The 17,246-nt window shown below is 42.7% G+C and overlaps 1 non-coding gene across 1 annotated transcript; it reads left to right on the top strand.

Annotated features, from left to right (window-relative positions):
• Nucleotides 1-15,759: 15,759 nt before the first annotated feature.
• Nucleotides 15,760-15,897, top strand: LOC119938859. Its single transcript, XR_005454556.1, has one exon. It is a non-coding gene; the product is annotated as a small nucleolar RNA SNORA7 (small nucleolar RNA).
• Nucleotides 15,898-17,246: the final 1,349 nt, after the last annotated feature.

Below are 17,246 nucleotides of genomic sequence, written 5' to 3'. Positions count from 1 at the left end.
GGGCAAGTCACTTGACTTCTCTGTGCCTCAGTTCCCTCATCTGTAAAATGGGGATGAAGACTGTGAGCCCCCCGTGGGACAACCTGATTACCTTGTATCTACCCCAGCGCTTAGAACAGTGCTTGGCACATAGTAAGCGCTTAACAAATGCCATCATTATTATTACAAAATGGCACCTCATGCTGTGTGCCCAGAATAATGCACATGACCTCACATCCTATAGACTGTAAGGTCGTGAAGGACAGGGCTCGTGTCTGCTAATTCTGTTGTACTCCCCCAAGTGCTTAGTACAGTGCTCTGTACATAGTAAATGCTCAGGGAATGCCATGGATTGACTGATGGACAGTGCTCCGTACATAGTAAATGCTCAGGGAATGCTATGGATTGACCAATCGATTGCAACTCTATTTTCAGTTTAGACCACCATCAATAGTCACTTTAAGAAGAGGATTTGATCTAGGAAAGTCCCCACTGGAGAGGCTGTATTTCCCAGAAGACAATGGGCTAGGAAAGGGAAATAGAAAAAGTTCTCAAACAGATTCCCCTTGCACTTTCTGGAACTGGAGCTTTGAAAATAGGTGCTGAATCATTTTGCTTCCTCTCTGGCTCATGCCTGAAGCCCGGCTGCTGCTCTGCTGTGCCTGCCATTCTGTTCTCCGGGCTGCTTGCTGTGAAAGAAGCTGCTTTTGTCTTAGGGTTTCCACCCTCCTCATGATGAAAGTCTCTTAAACCAGTTGGTTCAATCTGTAATGGTGTGTGAAAAAGAAGGTTAAGCACTAAGAATCTCACTTCCCTGTGACCTTGCCCTTTTCTCCATCAGTTTTTATCCTCTGCTTAAACCGTTGTTCGCAAATATGGTGCTTGTAAAGACCCTATTTCAAGCTGTATACTGGAGAGCTCACCAAAGAAATTCCAGGTACAATTAAAGGATTGGTTAACCCTTCACTCATCTAGGTATGCATCAGGAGGGTTAAAATTATAACATATTTTTGAGACAGTATTACATGTTTATTAGAGCCCGGCACCAATACGGTGGATACTTAACAGACATCTTCATCTTTAGATGCCTGTCTTTTTCTAATCCATCTTGTCTCTGTTTTTCTGCAACTTCATCTCCTTGGTTTGTGCTCCAGCCTCCCCCTATCTCTTGCCTCTAATGACTTGGCCACCTACTTTACTGAGAAAATTAAAACAATCAGGCATGATCTTTCTAAAACCTCCCCTCCTTCCTCCACCTGACCGTTCTTCAACTGTCCATCTTTCCCAACAATATCTCAAGAGGAGATCTCCTACTTCCTCTTAAAATCCACCCCCCTTCACTGGCACATCTGACTCTATCAAAGCAAGTGCCACCTCCCATCTCCCTTCCTTGACTGCCATTTTCAACAGCTTCTGCTCTCCGGTGGTTTCTTCCCCACTGCTTTCAACCATGCTCATGAATCCCTTATCCTAAAATAAGCCCACAGGTCCCTCCGGTTATCACCCCTTCTCCCTCCTACAATTCCTCTCCAAACTCCTTGAGTGAGTTGTCTACACCCTCTGTCTCCAATTCCTCTCCTCCAATTCTCTGTTTGACCCCCTCCAATCAGGTTTCCATCCCCTTCACTCCACAGAAACCACCCTCTCAAAGATCAAAAATGATCTTCTTACCAATTCCAACGGTTTCTACTCCATCTTGATCTTCCTCACCCTCTCAGATGCCTTTGACACTTTTGACCACCCACCTTCTTCTTGAAACATCATCCAAATTTGGCTTCACTGACACTATCCTCTCTTGGTTCTCGTCTTATTTCTCTGGCTGCTCATCTTCAGTCTCTTGTGGTTTCCTCCTCTTCCTCCCACCCTCAAAATGTGGGGTGTCCCTCAAAGGTTCAGTTCTAGGTCCCCTTCTATTCTCCATCTACACCCATTCCCTTGGAGAACTCATTCGCTCCCATGGCATCAACTACTGTCTCTATGCAGATGATTCCCAAATCTCCATCTCCAGCCCTGGTCTCTCTCCCTCTTTGCTCTCTCACATTTCCTCCTGTCTTCAAGCCAACTCTACTTAGATATCCTCCCATCAATTCAAGCTTAAGATGTCCAAAACAAAAGTCCTTATCTTCCCACCCTAACTCTGTCCTCTCCTTGATTTTCCCATCATTGTAGGCAGAACCACCATTCTCCCTGCCCCACTAGTCCATAACCTTGACATTATCCTTGACTCCACTTTCTGTCAACCTATGCATTTAATCCATCACTAAATCCTGTCAGTTCAAGTTTCACAGCACCACTAAAAATCCATCCTTTTCTCTCCATCCAAACTGCTACCACATGAATCCAAGAAGTTGGATTCATGGATACAGATACAGTGGATACAGTGCTCTGCACATAGTAAGTGCTCAATAAATACGATTGATGAAGTTATCCTATCCCACCTTGATTACTGTTTCAGCCGCCTTGCTGACCTCCCTGCCTCCGGTCTCTCCCCACTCTTATCCATGCTTCACTCTGCTTCCCAAATTATTTTTTACAAAATGTTCATTTCATGTTTCTCCACTTCTCAAGAACCTCCAGCGGTTGCCCAACCATCCCTGCATCAACCAGAAACTCCTTATCATCCACTTTAAAGCCCTCAATCACCTTGCCCCCCCGACAACATCACCTTCTACTTCAACCAAAATATGAACTGATTTCCTTCAGTGAACTCATAGTTCAGGGACTCCAAATCCCAGACTGCTTTGACGTGGAGAGTGAAAAATCTGTGAATCCTGGTGAAATGACTCTGACGTGTCCACGACAAAGTGCCTGTTGTTCTTCTTTTCTGTGACATATTCAACCATCCAATAAGGACACATTCAGGTGCACTGAGAAGTTTATACATTTATCAGAAGGGGAATGGTTTCCCATGATTGTGGCTGAAGTGAACCTAGAGTTTGAGTGATGGCCTCTGAGTGTGTCCTCCGGGAAGTGGCAAGAGCCAGTCATTTGGGATAGTTTTGATTACCAAACACCAGTGGGTCAGCCTAAGGAGGTGTATCTGAAGTACATCTTTCAAGTAGTGTTGTTTAGTAGTGGTTATCTAATAATTCTGTTGTTGAGAAAAACTAACCATCTATTAGTAGAAGTCCAGTTCCATGTTCCGGACTCAGTTCTCAATTGATGATGATGATGGCATCACGATCATGCTCATGATCATTATTCCAGGGGCCAAGACAGCCAGATGTGCCAAACTCTGTGTTTGGTGCACTTCTTTAAACAAGAAGTCATCTGTCTTTCTATTTAGTGGGTTTTGCCATCACTCCAGCCCACCATGAACCAAGCCAACTGTCAGTCAGTTCCTGAAAGAATATTTTGAGCCATATAATGCAGATGTTTGTCTCACTTAGATATTGTATTGTCAGCCTAATGGCTTCGGGCTAACCAGAAATGGAAATGACATTTTGGGAATCTTGTGTGTATAAATTGTACTATATATGTATACAATATATACAATTGTATAAAATGTACTTTCCAAGCACTTAGTACAGTGCTCTGCGCACAGAAAGCGCTCAATAAATATGATTGATTGAATGAATGAATGAATAAAAATCAGCCTAGTATTGAAGCAGCGCTCTTTGAAAAATATAATTTCTACTTTTAAGTCACCAACTAAAGCTGGGCTTGAGTTTGGAAGTAATGAAATGCTAGGCTTTGTGTTTGCTGTTTCCTAATGAATGTTTGTTTAACTGGCATTAAATCTACCTCATTCAAAAGCTCTGATATAAACCTTTCATCTTAGTTATCACGAAGGTTCTAATAGACATGTTGAACTAACAGGCAACTTTGTGTTAAAGGTTGTGAAAACAAAATAATTATGCTGAAGCCTGAAAATGCACCTACTCAAGTTTAGCGATTAAATTAGAATACAGGTGTCATACCCACACATTGTTGGAGAATAATAAAAGTATTATGCAGTTCTTCTGGATAAAAAGTGTCATAATCCAAACAGGGGCTGAGTGTAATAAGTTAGTTTGTGAGCAATAATACCAATTCAATTTTAACAACATAATTTTGTTTCGTCTGTTGTAATAGTCACCATTTCATGACCCCATTATTTTTCTCTTCATAAATGCCCAACCTTGACCTTCTTTTAGCAGGTGTCTGAGATAGGCTTTCCTTGCTGATTCCTATTTGGCATCCACTGTGATCAAAACTACTGAAAAGATTCCCTCCTCCTTTCCCGCTCCACAGGGAATAACCTACTTTTAAAGAATATTTGTTCAGCACACACACACACACACACACATCCTTATTCTAATTCTGTTTTATACCGACATATAGGATTCAAGGACATACAGTTTTGAAATAAGCATTTAACAGCTAGGGGATTTTATTTATAATTTTCAAAGAACTTCCTGTAGCGCATATTCTTAGAATTTAGAATTTAGCAAAACCATAAACAGGCATTTCAGAAACAGCTTATTAAAGTTTCATCTCCTCCAAGAGGCCTTCCCCTTCTGTGCCCTTGGATTTGGATTTGAATCCAGGCTCTGCCACTTGTCCGCTGTGTGACCTTGGGCAAGCCATTTAAGTTTTCTGGGCCTCAGTTACCTCATCTGTAAAATGGATATAAAGACTGTGAACTCCACGTGGGACAACCCGATGACCTTGTATCTACCCCAGTGCTTAGGAAAGTGCTTGGCACATAATAATAATAATAATAATAATAATAATAATAATAATAATAATAATAATAATAATAATGGTATTTAAGCACTTACTATGTGCAAAGCACTGTTCTAAGCACATAGTAAGTGCTTAACAAATATCCTAATTATTATTATTATCCATAAATTTTTAATATTAATGTCTGCCTCCCCCCTCTAGACTGTGAGCTCCTTGTAAGCAGGGAATGTATCTTCCAACTCTGTTACATTGTACTCTCTCAAGTGCTTAATACAGTGTTCTGCCCACAGTAAGGGATCAATGAATATGATTGATTGATCAATGGAATCAGGCCTACTGTTAGTCTGGCACAACTAGGAATCTGTGAAATCAGCAGACCCAGCTCTCCTTGCTCTCTCTCTGGGGAAATGCCATCAGAGGTGAAGTTTTCTGTCTGAAAAATCCAGGTAGGCTATTCTATGAGTTGGAAGATCAAAGGGATTGTGGTACAATCACTCAGTCAATCAATGATATTTATTGAGCACTTATTCTGTGCAGGGGAGAAAGGCCTAGTGTATAAAGCAGAGCACTGGTCTGACAGTCAGCAGGATGTGGGTTTTAATCCCAGACCTGTCACCTGTCTGCTGTGTGGCCTTGGGCAAGTCACTTAACTTCTCTGTTCCTCAGTTCCTTCTTCTACAAAATGGGGACTCAGCACATGTTCTCCTTCCTACCTAGACTGTGAGCCCCAAGTGGGACCTGATTATCTTGTATCTATCTCGCTGGTTAATACAGTGCTTGACACATAGTAAGCGCTCAACAAATACCATTATTATTGTTATTTAATCTGTAAAATGGGAATCTCATCTGTAAAATGCAGATTGAGACCGTGAGCCCCTTTAGGGACAGGGACTGTGTCCAACCCGATATGCTTTTTTATCCACCCCAGCATTTAGTACACTTCCTGGCACATAGTAAGCACTAAACAAATACAATAATAACAAATAATAGTAATAACGATGTTGATAATGATCAATCAATCAATCAATCAATAAATCATATTTATTGAGCGCTTACTGTGTGCAGAGCACTGTACTAAGCGCTTGGGAAATACAAGTTGGCAACATATAGAGACAGTCCCTACCCAAGTGGGCTCACAGTCTAAAAGGAGGAGAAAGGGAACGAAACCAAACATACAAACAAAACAAAATAAAATGAATGAATGAATGAATGAATGACGATTTCTAATATCAGATCACAACTTTCTGTTTGAGGGATTTGCTTATTCATATATATGGTTGCGCTGTGCACTCAAAGAAGACACCAAAGTAAGTTGAGTAAGTTATCAGGCTAATTTTGCACATGCGAAGCCTGTCACTTGTTATGTTGTCATGTGTGTGTGTGCCTGGAACCTTTTGCTTCCTTGTCTCTCAAATCTTACAAAACATTAAAAAAAAATACGCTTCTAAAGAAACTCAGAGATGCTGAAGTTGTGGCATTACTGGTCAAAGAATGGAATTGATTGCTACCAAAAGCCACTGTATTGGAGGTTTTGCGGATTGCTGAGAACATATGCCGAGTCCCTGAGAATTATTCCCCAGTGAGTCTCATTTCTACACCTGAAAATTAGTAGAATCAATTAGGTTTAGAATCAATGAGCCCTTAGAAAAACACACCTTAAATTTCAGTAATGGAAATGAGGATTCTTTTCCCCTAGGGAATTCAAAAATAGATGGGCCTTTTTAAAATAAGGCAAAATTGTTGGGGGTTTTTCTAATAACATAGAGACTCTCTGAAGGAAAACAATGACTGGATTCTCTTTCAGTTGACCCCAACGTAGCACAGAGGGTCAGTTTTGGTGTGCTGAATTTTCCAGCACCTGAACTACTTCTTGACTGCCAGAAACATTGTGGCCTAATGAAAAGGGTCAGGGAATGGAAGTCAGAGAACCTGGGTTCTTATCCTGACTCTGACAGTTGCCTGCATTTCAATCTTGGGCAAGTCACTTAACTTCTCTCTGCCTCAGTTTCCTCATCAGTAACTTGGGGATCGGATGCCTGTTCTTCCTCCTACTTGGACTGTGAGTGCCATGTGGGAGAGAGCGTTTGTCCAGCCTGATTAAGTTGTATCTACCCCAGTGCTTAGAACAGTTCTTGAAATGTAGTCGATACTTAATATAATAATGAAGATGATGATAATAATAATAATAAAAGTAATAATGATTAATAATTAGCCACAGGTGCTAATCAGACAGTTACTTCTCAGAGGAGTTCATTTCCCTCCTCTAGTTACCCTCCCACTGAGCTTCGTAATGCAAGTTTCCTTCCAACCCTATATGTGCCCTGCTTTCCTCTCCCCCTTCTGGCTTTTCTCTCTGCACCCCAAATCTGCCTTCCAATTTGCCCAGTTTCAAATACTAATAATTGTGATATTTACTAAGCACGCACTGTGGACCAAAGCATTGCGGTAGGTATGACATAATTAAATTGGACTCAGCCCCTGCCCACAGACAGTTCACAGTCTAAGGCCAGTGGGTGGGGCGAGGAACAGGGATTTAATCTCCATTTTTACAAATAAGGAAATGGAGGCCTAGAAGAAGCAAGTGCCTTGCCCGAAGTCACACACAATAAGTGGCAAAATAATAATAGTAATTATTTTTATTATGGTATTTGCTAAGGGCTTACTATGTGCCAAGCACTTTTCTAAGCTCTGGGGCAGACCCAAGTTATCAGTTTGGACACAGTCCCTGTCCCTCATGGGGCTCACAGTCTAGGTAGGATGGAGTACGATTTAATCCCCATTTTACAGATGAACCAACTGAGGCCTAGAGACGTTAAATGACTTGCCCAAGGTCACACAGCAGATATGTGGCAGAGTCAGGATTAGAATGCATTTGTCCGGACTCCCAGTCCTACGCTCTTTCCACTTAACCACCCAGCTTCCCACCCACTTCCCTAGTATTTTTTTGCACTCTTTGTAAAGCTCTTACTATGTGTCAAACACTGTGCTAAGTGCTGGGTCAGGTACAAATGAATTTCGCGTGGCTCAGTGGAAAAAGCACGGGCTTTGGATTCGGAGGTCATGAGTTCGAATCCCGGCTCCACCACATGTCTGCTGTGTGACCTTGGGCAAGTCACTTAACTTCTCTGAGCCTCAGTTACCTCATCTGTAAAAATGGGGATGAAGATTGTGAGCCCCACATGGGACAACTTGATCACATTGTATCCCCCCCCAGCGCTTAGAACAGTGCTTTGCACATAGTAAGCGCTTAACAAATGTGCTTAGAGAAGCAGCATGGCTCAGTGGAAAGAGCCCGGACTTTGGAGTCAGAGGTCATGGGTTCAAATCCCGGCTTTGCCAATTGTCAGCTGTGTGACTTTGGGCAAGTCACTTCACTTCTCTGTGCCTCAGTTACCTCATCTGTAAAATGGGGATTAAGACTGTGAGCCCCACGTGGGACAACCTGATCACCTTGTAACTTCCCCAGCACTTAGAGCAGTGCTTTGCACATAGTAAGTGCTTAATAAATGCCATCAAAAAAATGCCATCATTATTATTATTATTATTATTATGTCAGACACAATCTCTGTCCTGCATGGGTCTCACAGTCCAAGTAGGACAGAGAATAGGTATTTGATCCCTACTGTAGAGTTGAGGCACAGAGAAGTGAAGTGATTTGCCCAAGATCACACAGCAAGCCAGGATTAGAAGCCAGATCTCTGATTTCCGGGCCCGTGCTCTTTCCACTAGTCCACCCTGCTTCTCAAGGCCAAGCTGCTTCTCATAGACTACCCCCTTTCCCAGCCTGCCTCCATTCCCCAGCCCAGGTGGAATGGACCCTGACACCTCCGCCACTGCAGGCCTCGCAGCTTTGGCAATAATAATAATAATAATAACGAAGGCATTTATTAAGCGCTTACTATGTGCAAAGCACTGTTCTAAGCGCTGGGGGGATACAAGGTGATGAGGTTGTCCCACGTGGGACTCACAGTCTTTATCCTCATTTTACAGACGAGGGAACTGAGGCCCAGAGAAGTTAAGTGACTCGCCCAAAGTCACACAGCTAAGTGGCGGAGCCGGGATTCGAACCCATGACCTCTGACTCCAAAGCCCAGGCTCTTTCCCACCGAGCCACGCTGCTTCCCCTATCACCCTAGTCCCCACTCCCACCCCTCCAACCTCAAGGGTTCCCCCTTCCCACCATCTGCAAAGTCAAGACCCTGAGGGACAATGGAAGGGGAACAGGTAGCAGGAGCAGAGGATGAGGAAGAACAGGATGAGGAGACCTTTCATCATCATCAATCATATTTATTGAGCGCTTACTGTGTGCAGAGCACTGTACTAAGCGCTTGGGAAGTACAAATTGGCAACATATAGAGACAGTCCCTACCCAACAGTGGGCTCACAGTCTAAAAGGGGGAGACAAAACCAAACATACTAACAAAGTAAAATAAATAGAATAGATATGGAGAAGGAGGGCTTGCAGGAGAATTTTCTCTCCCCCTACTCTTAGCATTAGCTTTCCCCTTTCCTATCAGCGGCTGCAGAGTAATCAACCAACCACAGGTATTTCCTGAGTGCAGAGCACTTGTACTAAGTCCTTGGGAAAGTATAGTACCTGAGACTTGGTTGGCACCATCCAAGGAGTTTACAGGAGTAGGAGGAAGAAAGTAAGTGTACAGAAGGAGAGGAGGTTTGGGAAGGAATCTCCAAATTCACATACGTATCTCCTCTCCTTCTTCCTCCGATCTGGAAATAATTTCAGTTTCTTTCTCACCTGCTAGACTGTAAACTCCTGGAGGGCAAGGATCATGTAAACTAATTCTGTTGTACTCAACATCTTAGTACGGTGTTCTGCATGCAGTAGATGCCCAAAAAAGTATCATTGATTGGCTAACCGACTGATAATGGCTTCTAGAACCTTTCTGTTGAGTGTTGGAATAATAATAATAATGGTATTTATAAAGTGCTTACTATGTACAAAGCACTGTTCTAAGCGCTGGGGAGGTTACACGGTGATCAGGTTGTCCCACGGCGGGCTCACAGTCTTAATCCCCATTTTCCAGATGAGGGAACTGAGGCACAGAGAAGTGAAGTGACTTGCCCAAAGTCACACAGCTGACAATTGGCGGAGCTGGGGTTTGAACCATGACCTCTGACTCCAAAGTTCGTGCTCTTTCCACTGAACCACGCTGCTTCTTGCGGCTTCTGAGCCTTGGAAGGCTCAAAGATATTGGTTTCTAGCTTCCAAAGCATTTCACTGTGTTAGAATAGAGAATATTTGGAAGATAATTACCAAACACTCTAAACGGTATTAACAGTAACATTGACGGAAGATACCCAGACTCAGATATTAGCAAGTCAAATATTGAGTTCATTAACTATGAAATTAACTTTTTCACAAAGGAAATGTGAACTGTTGAGTGTTCTGAACAGAAAATGTTTGGAGATTTTGCTCCGATCTAAAAAAACTTGGCAATTCAGAAGGAAATAGAATCCGTTTAGCTGAGGGTGTTTCTACCACTACTGATGAGTTTACAGAGCATCTGGAAATTAATCTAGGCTTTAGGGAATTTCAAATGTTGGCAAACATACTTTAGCATTCAAATCCGCTGGGTAAAAGGGCAACCTTGCGTGGAGATTGTTCTTCAGGAGAAAGGGAATATGAACTTACCGGTAAATCTTATTTCGTCAAATGAGCCCAATCAATGTGTATTTGAATGCACTGTGGAACTAATCAGACCTGTTGGGAGATTAAGTGACTACACTTGCAATCCCACTGGTGTTCTGATTAGAGTCTTGACTGATTTGTAGGTGCTGTAGTAGAATTTACTCATTCGGTGGGATTTACTGAGGGCCTGCTATGGGCAGAGAACTGGAATAAATGCTGGGGAAGATGAAGAAGACAGGCTCCCTTCCCCTTAGGAGGATTGCATTCTAAAAAAGAGACCGGGAGGTTGAAAAGAGTGGTAGGGTGGAATACATAAGGAACCTGTATGAAATAATTGATTCTTGGCAGGGAATGGTTCTACCAACGCTATTGCATTGAACTCTCTCAAACTGGTAAGTCAATTGTATTTACTGAACGCTTACTGTATTCAGAGCACTGTACCAAGCCCGTGGGAGAGTACCATATAACAAAATAAGACACATATTCCCCACCCACAACAAGCTTACAGTCTAGAGGAGGGGACAGACATTAATATAAATGTCATTTTATTTATTCGTATTGATGTCTGCCTCCCCCACTCAGGACTGTGAGCTCGTTGTGAGCAGGGAATGTCACTGTTTATCATTGTATTGTACTTTCCCAAGTGCTTAGTACAGTTCTCTGCCCACAGTAAGCACTCAATGAATATGGTTAAATGAATGAATAAATAAAAAAAATTACACACAGTCGGTGCTAAATAAATAGCATTGATTGTTTGACTGATAGTGATAGAGGTTTGTGCTATACCTTTCTCACTTTCTCTTCATTTCCGGTCATTTTGCCACTTAAGAATAAGGTAGCCTAATGGAAAGAGCATGAAGTGGCCCACAACCAGCATGCCCTAGTGAAAAGAGCATCGACCAGGAATCAAAGGACCTGGGTTCCAATCCCTTTCCGCCACTAGTATGCTGTGTGACCTCGGGCAAGTCACTTCACTTCTCTGTGCCTCAGTTCCCTCATCTCTGAAATGGGAATTAAGACTGAGAGCCCCATGTGGAATATTGAGTGGGTCCAACTTGATTGTCTTATACCTAACCCGCCGCTTAGTACAGTGCCTGGAACATAGTAAGCGCTTACCAAATACCGTAAAAAATGGTGCAGCATGTAAGAAGGAGGGCAGAAGCCTGCACATTGCAAGAGGTCTTTGTGTGCTGGTCCCATTTATGGCCCACATGATCCCAGCAGAGGGATGATTGTTCATTCATTCAATCATATTTATTGAGCGCTTACTGTGTGCTGAGCACTGTACTAAGCGTTTGGATTGTTCCGCTGAAGCACCTTGAACCAGTGAATAGGAGCCACTTTGGTCTTCCCTCACATTATCCAGCTATTTTTCCTAGATTCCCATTGGGCCCATCCACCCTGTAACGCATCCCAGGTGATTCTACAGTCAGAACAGTGTTTGACACATAGTAAGCACTTAACAAATGCCGTAAAAAGAAAGGAAGAACCCTTCACCACTGAATGCAGGGCCCCGACAGATAGATAGCCCTGAGACTAGAACTCAGGGCTCATAAAGCCCAAAGCAGTGTCCTTTCCACTGGATTCACAGCAGCACTGTGTACAGAAAAGTACAGCAAAAGGGAGAGACACAATCCCTGCCCTCAGTGAGTTTATAATCTAATGGGCGAAACAGGAAAACACAAATTATTTACCAGAGTAAGACATGGAGAGAGAACAGGAGAAGCAGTGTGGCTTAGTGGATAGACCACGGGCCTGGGAGCCAGAAGGGCCTGAGTGGGTTCTAAGCCCTGCTCTGCCATACGTTTGCTGTGTGACCTTGGGCAAGTCACTTCACTTCTCTGGGCCTCAGTGCCCACATCTGTAAAATGGGGATTCAGAATGTGAGCACCGTATGGGACAGGGACCGTGTCTAACCTGATAAGCTGATATCTACTCCAGTGCTTAGAAGAGTGCTTGACATGTAGCACTTAGCAAGTACCATTATAATAATAATTATTATTATTAACAATAAATAGTAGAGGCTAAAGAGATGAATAAGTGAAAACAGAAGTAGAATCCAGAAATCTACATATACATGAGTAGTGAGAATTGCTTCATAAGCAAAAATCCTAAAAGCAACTGTTGAGCTAATCCCCTCAACCCAAAACACTGATGTACATAGCTTTCAAACAATCATCTTCATTTAGCACTTAACATGTACAAAGCACTGAAGTAAGCTTTAAATTATGTATTATACATTATTTACTTATAGTAATGCCTGTCTCACCCTCTAGACTGTAAAATCACTGTGGGCAGGGAACAAACCTGCTAACTCTGTTGTATTGTACTTTCCCAAGCAATTAGAACAGTGCTCTAGTTAGTAATCGCTCAATAAATATTAATGATTGATAAAATGGAAAGGCAGGAATTAATCAGAGAAGGCCTTGGGGAGGAGGCATCATTTCAGTAGGGCTTTGAAGATGGGAGACTGGTCTTCCGGTCTTTTCTATTTAATAATAATAATTATTACTATTATTGATGATGATGGCATTTATTGAGCACTTACTATGTGCAAAGCACTGTTCTAAGTGCAGGGGAGGTTACAAGGTGATCAGGCTGTCCCACGGCGGGCTCACAGTCTTAATCCCCATTTTACAGATGAGGTAACTGAGGCACAGAGAAGTGAAGTGACTTGCCCAAAGTCACACAGCTGACAATTGGCAGAGCTGGGATGTGAACCCATGACCTCCGTCTCCAAAGCTCGTGCTCTTTTCACTGAGCCACACTGCTTCTCTTATTATTACTTGTACATATCTATTCTATTTATTTTATTTTGTTAGTATGTTTTGTTTTGTTCTCTGTCTCCCCCTTTTAGACTATGAGCCCACTGTTGGGTAGGGACTGTCTCTATATGTTGCCAATTTGTACTTCCCAAGCGCTTAGTACAGTGCTCTGCACATAGTAAGCACTCAATAAATACAATTGATGATGATGATGATGATGATTATCATCATTATTATTATATCACTCTAATATAATATGTTGTTTTTGTTATTTTATTGTCATTATTAATACCGATATTATTATATTTGTTAAGTGCTAACTATATATTAAATACCGTTCTAGGTGTTGGAGTAGATACCAAGCACTGGGGTAAATACCAGGCTCAATCAATAAATCAACAGGATTTAATGAACACTTACTCTGTGTAGAATACTGTACCGAGACCTTGGGAGATTTCTGTAGAGTATGTCCTTGAGGAGCTTACAGTCTAGCAGGAATAATCACTGTGGTATTTGTTAAGTCCTTACTATGTGTCAAACACAGCACTAACTGCTGGATTAGATACAAGATAACTGGATCTGACATGGGGCTCACGGTTGAAGTAGGAAGGAGGAGAGGTATTGAATCCCCACTTTGGAGAGGAGGGAAGTGAGGCACAGAGAGGTTACGTGACTTGCCCAAAGTCACACAGTGGGTACAAGGTGGAGCCAAGATGAGAACCCAGGTCCTTTGACTCTCAGGCCTGTGCTCTTACCACTAGGCCACCCTGCTTCCCCTGAGCCCCTTCTTCTTAGATGGGATAAGATGGGATGTTAGGTCAAAAGGAAATTGTCTATGGACACATTACAAATTCATTCATTCATTCATTCAATCGTATTTATTGAGCACTTACTGTGTGCAGAGCACTGTACTAAGCGCTTGGGAAGTACAAGTTGGCAACGTCTAGAGACGGTCCAAATCTTTAAATCAGAAATCTAAATTCAGAAATATAACATTCTTTAACATTAGGGAGAAAAATGACATGCTCTGAGGAACTTCCCTTCTATAAACCACTAGAAAGATTACAATTCAGTATTTTTATCTGTGATAAATATAACGGGGCTCCAATACTTTTCACACTGTGTAAAGTAAAATGGCATTCATTTTACTCTGCTCAGCAGTCTGAAAGGTCAAAAGATAAAGAACACTTCTCATTATGAATAAAAGGAATTTGAAAATGAGGTTTTAACATCAACTAGGAAATAAGTAATTCATTTTTAAGACCATGGAAGAGTGTGTTCCCAATGGGAAATAGATGTCAGAGGCCCCCTACCCCGCCCCAAGAATGGTTGTTTTCCCTGAAATTGGGAACACGGTATCCCCACTATCTAGATACCTGGAGGGAGCTTTTTGGGTAACGTTTTCATTCAATCAATCAATCAATCAATCATATTTATTGAGCACTTACAGTGTGCAGAACACTGTACTAAGTGCTTGGGAAGTACAAGTTGGCAACATATAGAGACGGTCCCTACCCAACAGTGGGAAGACAGAGGAGACAGAGATCCGGCAGGATATAAAGGAGAACAGTAAAGTCTGTTTTTTAGGACAAAATGGGAGCCTCATGACTGTTCCTAGACTGAAGAACTAAACAGGGCCCTGATGCCCATTAGAAATCTAGAGAAAATTAGAGAAGCAGCGTGGCTCAGTGGAAAGAGCACGGGCTTTGGAGTCAGAGGTCATGGGTTCAAATCCCAGCTCTGCCAATTGCCAGCTGTGTGACTTTCGGCAAGTCACTTCACTTCTCTGTGCCTCAGTTACCTCATCTGTAAAATGGGGATTAAGACTGTGAGCGCCCTATGGGACAACCTGATCACCTTGTAACCTCTCCAGCACTTAGAACAGTGCTTTGCACACGGTAAGTGCTTAATAAATGCTAAAAAAAAAAAGTAGGAGAGCCCTGGACCAGGAAGCTGAACTGGCTCTTAAGCAGGAGCGTAGGCACACTGAAAAAGACTAGAGCTCCGTTCTGAAAAAAAAAAAAGGCAAGTACCAGACAGAAAGTGATTTTGCCCATGGAGTAGTGGCGGCCCTGTCAACTGGTGGGAAGTGATGACAGTCAGTCAGTCAGTATCTATTGAGAGCTTACTGTGTGCAGAGCGCTGAAATTAAACACTTGGGAGAGTACAATACAACAATAAACAGACACATTCCCTGCCCACAACAAGCCTACTGTCTATAGGGGGAGACAGACAATAAAAATAAATAAATAATAATAATAATAATGATGGCATTTATTAAGCGCTTACTATGTGCAGAGCACTGAAATTAAACACTTGGGAGAGTACAATACAACAATAAACAGACACATTCCCTGCCCACAGCAAGCCTACTGTCTATAGGGGGAGACAGACAATAAAAATAAATAAATAATAATAATAATAATGATGGCATTTATTAAGCGCTTACTATGTGCAAAGCACTGTTCTAAGCTCTGGGGAGGGCACAAGGCGATCAGGTCGTCCCACGGGGGGCTCACAGTCTTAATCCCTATTTTACAGATGAGGGAACTGAGGCCCAGAGAAGTAAAGTGACTTGCTCAAAGTCACACAGCTGACACGTGGTGGAGCCGAGATTTGAACCCATGACCTCTGACTCCAAAGCCCAGGCTCTTTCCACTGAGCCAGGCTGCTTCTCTGTTATGTACATAACAGCCGCCCCTCTCAGGGTCGCACTTGGAGAGTTTCCAGCACTCTACCAGTCTAAACTAAGGAAGGGAGAGTCAAGCAGAGGCTTACCCATTCCATTCCTAGCTTGGGCAGTGGCTAGTGAGTGGAAGGCAATCTGCTGCAAATCAAAACTCCCCTGCGCTGGGCAGCAGCAGCATGGGAGAGAGTCGAGGGTGGAGACTCAAGTTTACTGCATGGAAGGAGGCGATGGTAAATCACTTTTGTATTTTTACCAAGAAAACTCTACGGATACACTACCAGAATTGTAGGTGGAGGTGGGGGCCTTCTGAGAGAGATGTGTCCTTGGTGTCACTACGGATTGACAATCAATCAATCATATTTATTGAGCGCTTACTGTGTGCAGAGCACTATACTAAGCACTTGGGAAATATAAGTTGACAACTCTACAGCGTAAGACAAGACATAAGTGTTGTGGTCTTGGCCACCATTAGCCACCTTGCCCTAAGGCCTCGGGCTGCAGGACTGTCATTTAGGACACGCGACTACAGGTGCATCTTCTTCACTGACAAGCCACCCTACCCATCCCTTCCTCTCTGCTGTCAGGACACAGCCTGCAGTTCAGACCAGGGACTTGTGGGGATGATATAGGCCCTTTCCCCTGCCCTTGGGATGACCCCTTGACCCCCCCTTCTCACTGGTACACCCACACTGTAGTGGATACAGCGTGGGCCTCGGCGTCAGAGAGTCATGGGTTCCGCTGTGGGACCTTGGACGGGTCACTTCACTTCTCTGTGCCTCAGTTACCTCATCTGTAAAATGGGGATTGAGACTGTGAGCCTCACAAGAGGTAGGGACTGTGTCCAACCCAATTCGTTTGTATCCACCCTGGTGCTTAGTACAGTGCCTGACACATAGAAAGCACTTAACAAATACCACCGTTATTATTATTACACAAACACACAGCACACACTCATGGAGGCAGTGTAAGCTTTGTAAGCAATTTCGCCATCATCCCCTAAGAACCAGACTTTACATATAATAATAATAATGATAATTATAACCATAATCGTAATAATAATTGCAGTATTTGTTAAGTGCTTACTGTGTGCCGTGCACTTTATTAAGCTCCAGGGTGGATACAAGCAAAATCAGGTTGAACACAGTCACTGGCCCACGTGGGGCTCACAGTCGTACAGATTTGAACCCAGATCTCCTGAGTGCCAGACCGTTGCACATTTCATTAGGCCATGCCACTTATCTTAGGAGGAGGTTGTTGTTTTGCATTTGAAGATGAAACTATTCCCAGTAAGATTCTACCCTGGCATAAGAGTGTGACTAAAGAGATACTCTACATGGTTACATATGTTAATGTAGCTCTAGATATCACAGTCAGAAATGCAGTTAATGACACCTGTCCAATTAATCAGTCTGTTGATTTGAATGTCTTTTGTGTGCCATGGATTATATCTTAGTAACTTAGTGCTTCGGAGAATAAAAATAGAGCTAGTAAACGT

Source organism: Tachyglossus aculeatus, chromosome 16 (genome assembly GCF_015852505.1).
Source record: "Tachyglossus aculeatus isolate mTacAcu1 chromosome 16, mTacAcu1.pri, whole genome shotgun sequence".
Classification (NCBI taxonomy): Eukaryota; Metazoa; Chordata; class Mammalia; order Monotremata; family Tachyglossidae; genus Tachyglossus; species Tachyglossus aculeatus.
Note: the sequence above shows the minus strand (reverse complement) of the source record. Positions and strands in the feature narration are given on the sequence as shown.